The sequence below is a fragment of the Salvelinus sp. IW2-2015 genome, unplaced genomic scaffold (genome assembly GCF_002910315.2).
Source record: "Salvelinus sp. IW2-2015 unplaced genomic scaffold, ASM291031v2 Un_scaffold2106, whole genome shotgun sequence".
Taxonomy (NCBI): Eukaryota; Metazoa; Chordata; class Actinopteri; order Salmoniformes; family Salmonidae; genus Salvelinus; species Salvelinus sp. IW2-2015.
In genome coordinates, this window is record NW_019943444.1 from 1,056 (window position 1) to 6,420 (window position 5,365).

Below are 5,365 nucleotides of genomic sequence, written 5' to 3' on the forward strand. Positions count from 1 at the left end.
TTGCTGCTGTGATGGCACACTGGCACACTGTGGTTTCACCAGTAGATATGGGAGTTATCAAATTGGGTTTTGTTTCAAATTATTTGTGGATCTGTGTAATCTGAGGGATGTATGTTGTCTCTAATATGGTCATACATTGGGCAGAAGGGTTAGGAAGTGCAGCAACAGTTTCCACCTCATTTTGTTGGCAGTGTGCACATAGCCTGTCTTCTCTTGAGAGCCATGTTGCCTAGGCAGCCTTTCTCAATAGCAAGGCTATGCTCACTGAGTCTGTACATAGTCAACGCTTTCCTTAAGTTTGGGTCAGTCAAGTGGTCAGGTATTCTGCCACTGTGTACTCCTCGTTTAGGGCCAAATAGCATTCTAGTTTGCTCAGTTTTTTTGTTAATTGTTCCAATGTGTCAAGTAATTATCTTTTTGTTTTCTCATGATTAGGTTGGGTCTAATTGTGTTGCTGTCTCTCTCTTCTCTCTGTGTCTCTCTCTCTCTCGCTCTCCCTCTCTTTCTGTGTGTGTCTCTCTCTCTCTCTGTCTTCGTCTCTCCCCCTCCCTCTGTCTTCCTCAGTGAGAGTACAGTGCTGCTGTTGAACCATCTCTGGGAGACAGGCTGGTGGTGAGCTCCACAAGACCAGCTGATCACCTCCTACGAGCCCCCAGAGGAGGACAAGGAGCAGGCCGTCACCTGGGCTTCTGTCTGAAGGCCCGGAGCAAACAAGGGACACCGCCTCACCCTCACCCACCCCAAGGTAAGACACACCTACCTCTCCCTCTGAGTAACCCTCACTCCTCTTAGGTAAGGATCATCCCAACTCCTGCGTCATGGTCAGTTCCAGCATCTATAGCTCCATTGAATTTGAAGGTGGTTACATTTCTCCAGCCCGATCCTCAGCTGGTACATTCTCCACCGATCCTCAGCTGGTTACATTTCTCCAGCCGACCCTCAGCTGGTTACATTTCTCCAGCCGATCCCTCAGCGTTACATTCTCCAGCCCGATCCCTCAGCTGGTTTTCCAGCATCCTAGTGATCTCCAGCCCGATCCCTCAGCTGGTTACATTTCTCCAGCCCGATCCTCAGCTGGTTACATTTCTCCAGCCCGATCCCTCAGCTGTATCATTTCTCCAGCCCGATCCCTCAGCTGGTACATTTCTCCAGCCCGATCCCTCAGCTGTTACATTTCTCCAGCCGATCCCTTCAGCGTTACATTTCTTCTCAGCCCGATCCCTAGCTGGTTACATTTCTCTCAGCCCGAATCCTCAGCTGTTACATTTCTCCAGCCCGATCCCTCAGCTGGTTACATTCTCCAGCCCGATCCCTCAGCTGGTTACATTTCTCCAGCCGCATCCCCTCAGCTGGTTACATTTCTCCAGCCCGATCCCCTTCAGCTGGTTACATTTCTCCAGCCCGATCCCTCAGCTGGTTGCCAGAAAAGTGGAGGGTGTATGCTTTGTTTTTGTTTGAATCCCAGATTGCCCCTTTAAGGCCACAGTAACTCAGAATGTTAGGATATAGTGAAGAAGACGAACACTCGATGGTGATACTGGAACTTATGATACATTCAGACATACTTTTTGTCTTTACCCCAGAAAACCCTTTAGTCCAACAGCTGTAGTTTGGAGGCTTTTAAGGAACACCAGAGTAGATTGTGGTTAGCCTTTTTCCTCAAGTATATGGAAAGAAACATATAAGAGAAGAGCTTCTAGTTTTTCCAATTTAAAATAGAGTGGAAAGAAAGCTTTGACAAAATTGACACAGATGCACTATGGCATTTGGAAAGACTGCAACAGTAATACTAGCTACCACCCATATTTTTCAAGTTTCTGTACCTTTGCCTTAGCTATAGTCCTAGGTGTATTATAACAAATATGTATTAAACTATAATGTATTACTGTAGTAATGATAATAGTACTGTATAGTAATAACAGTAATAAAATGTTGTTTTGAATTGTGATAATATAATTCATATTGAATCATACTTAAATCCTCCGCTCTTCCTTTCTCTCCTGTCTCCCTTCACCCTCCCTTCCTCCCTTACCCTCTCCTTCTTCCCCTTCCACCCTCCCTTCCTCCTACCCTCTCCTTCTTCCTTCCACCCTCCCTTCCTCCCTTACCCTCGTCCTTCTTCCCTTCCACCCTCCCTTCCTCCCTTACCCTCTCCTTCTTCCTTCCACCCTCCCTTACCCTCTCCTTCTTCCTTCCACCTCCCTTACCCTTCCTTCTTCCCTTCCACCCCCTTACCCTCTCCTTCTTCCCTTCCACCCTCCTTACCCTCTCCTTCTTCCCTTCCACCTCCCTTCCACCATCCCTTCCCTCTCCTTCTTCCCTTCCACCCTCCTCCAGGCAGTAAAGCAGTAGTTTGGCACGTAAGGGTGACTACTGTCCAGCGTCATGCCTGACAACACAGCAACCTGCAGGTGCTTGATCCACCGGGTGAGCAAGCGGCGGACGCAGAACCCCTTCCGCAAGAACAAGGGCCTGGTGCAGTGCGTCTCCTCCACCCGCTGCGGCCCTACTTCTTCGTGGCACGCAGCGCTACGTGCGCATCTACAACCTCATCAAGCAAGAAGCTGACCAAGAAGCTGATGACCAACTGCACGTGGATCTCCAGCATGGCCATTCACCCTGGAGGTTAGTGCTCTATCACAGGTCCCCTCAGAGAGGAAGTATGTCCTACTGGAACGTCGTGGAGATGGCTAAATGCACCTCCAATAAGCTGGGATTTGATGGTCATTCTCAAGAGGAGGAAGGTGGTGATATATGAGTGAAATACATGTTTTCTGTACTAACACTACTCCTGGCCAGGTGATACCTGATCTGTGGCAGCTATGACTGCAGACTGGCCTGGTTTGATCTGGACCTCTCTACCAAACCGTACAAAGATGCTGCGGTGAGGCACCTCCTATACATTCTCATGTATAATTTGTAATTATTGATTGCCAATGAATACTAGTTGTTGACACACGTGACATGAGGCCTGAGTTTATTTGGTTCTGAAGTCTTTTGTCTGTTTGGCGACCCAAGGCACCACAAGAAGGCCTTGAGAGGGTGGCTTATCACAGGAACTACCCCCTATTCGCCTCTGGTGCTGATGACGGCAGCGTGATCGTCTGCCACGGCATGGTCTACAAGTAAGTCACATCACCCAATCACACCTACTGTCCCAATACAATATAAACACCTCTCCTCGTCAACTGTCCTCATGTCTGTTTTTCACATCTCTTCCTCCTTTCTTCTGTCGTTCTTTCTCTTCTCTCTGAAGATGTCAAATGTCGTTTTCACATCTCTCCTTCCCTGTCGTTCGTTCTCTCTCTCTCTCTCTGAAGATGTCATGTCTGTTTTTCACCATCTCTCCTTTCCTCTGTCGTTCTCTCTCTCTCTCTCTGAAGATGTCATGTTGTTTTTCCCCCTGCGTTCCTTCTCCAACTCGTCTAAATGTTGATGCGTGTCCTACAAACCATATTTCCTGATTTGTACATTTTATTTCGGCTGTATAACCGTCAAGAGATTTTAAATGAAGAAATATAATACTGTAGAATATTGTCTGTGTTCAGTCTTCTGCACTGTCATAACTCTATCAATCAATCTCTCGTTCTCTCTTTCATTCTTTCTTTCCAGTGACCTGCTCCAGAATCCTCTCATTGTTCCAGTCAAGGTACTGAAGGGTCACCAGATCACCCAAGATCTGGGGGTCCTAGACGTGACCTTCCACCCCACCCAGCCCTGGGTCTTCTCCTCGGGGGCTGACACCACCATCCGCCTCTTCACCTAAACCACCTCGGTCACATCTCAAATCACACCCTATTCCCTATCTAGTGCACTACTTTTGACCAGAGCAGTTTGACAAAAGCAGTGCACTACAGTATATAGGGATACCTTTTATCTCAAATGACATGCTATTCCCTATATAGTGCATTACTTTTGGCCAGAGCAGTTTGACCGAAGTGGTGCACTATATAGGGGATACCTTGGTTACATTTCAAATGGCACCCTATTCCCTGTATAGTGCACTACTTTTGACCAGAGCCCACATAGGGCTATATCTGAGCAATATGTGTACTGTATTTAAGACACTTACCAGTCTCCTCCCATGTCCTCTGACAGCTATCCCTGACGGAAGAATCAAATCAAGTGCCTGACATCATGTATATTATCCTCATGTTTAGTACTTTTTCCAAGCTAAGAGAACACCAACCACACAGCCATAATCTCTTTCTCTCCTCAGTGAAACTGAGACAGTAAAAATATGTTTGGTTTCAAACGGCACCTCAAATCTGGCCTGGGCAGGAAAGCCTATTTCCATCTACGTTGCTGTTCTGTGCAGCTGACCTCATAGCAGCGCATAAGAGTCAAACCACTAATGCTTGGACACTTCAGACAGCCCCCGTGACAAAATATACTGTATGTTCAGAGATTAAGCTTGCCAATAGAAACAATAGAACAATGATGTTGTGAGCCCCCAGATGGACCCTGTCAGCCCCTGTCCTAGAAGGATATGTGTAAATATATCGGTCTTTAGTGTATGCAACCAAAGTCATGTCCAGTTGAGGTTCTGCAGGACTTGTTTCGATCACAAACACTATGTATGGCGATGTGTGATCCCTTTTTTTTTTTTTATTGTAAAATCTTCTGACTCCTTTTCTCAACAACTTTGTCGGTCTGCTACAAGTATTTCTTTTTAATTAAAACTGGTGTTCCCTGAAGCGTTTGAAGCGTGTGTGTTTTGTTTGGGTCTCACTCTTCTCTTTTGCGTCGGTGGCCGGCGGGTCAAGAAGGGTGAACTCAAAACCTCTGAAATATATGCAACCAAGGACGTGGAAGTGGGTTTCCTTTGCTCCTCAGCTCAGCCCCAGACGAGATTCTTCAGAAAGTGGTGGATTATATATCATTCTCTGTCAAGACGAGGCAAGGCCGTGTTGTACTACACTGTACACCTGTGGCTCCCTCCCTCTCTCACATCGCTGTATCATTGCCTTTGTCCTAGATGGCAATGTAGGGCACTACTTTTGGGCAGGGCTCTGTTCAAAACTAGTGCACTATATAGGGAATAGTGTGACGAAGACAGTCTGTCGGTCTGTCTCTAGCTATGGTCTAAATCTGAAAATATTGTGAATGAAATTGATTCTGGCAAACAAATGTACTAAATTTGAGGTCTATAGAATCGTTGTCATTTTGAGGTTTTCTTGAAAGCAATGTTATTCAATGTAGATCTCAACAGCGACCATGAGGGAACGAAGAAATATACAGTGCAACTGATACGCATGTTCTAAATATTAGAGCGTAGAAATGTGTACCTCAACTGTTAATCGTCTCAACTGTTGAAATGTTTTGTGGTTTATTACAATGTATGGCCATGAATCAAATGCCAAGT

The 5,365-nt window shown here is 46.2% G+C and overlaps 1 pseudogene; it reads left to right on the forward strand.

Moving 5' to 3' along the window:
• Window positions 1-568: 568 nt before the first annotated feature.
• On the forward strand, window positions 569-4,697 carry LOC112072960 (ribosome biogenesis protein bop1-like; annotated as a pseudogene).
• The last annotated feature ends 668 nt before the right edge of the window (window positions 4,698-5,365 follow it).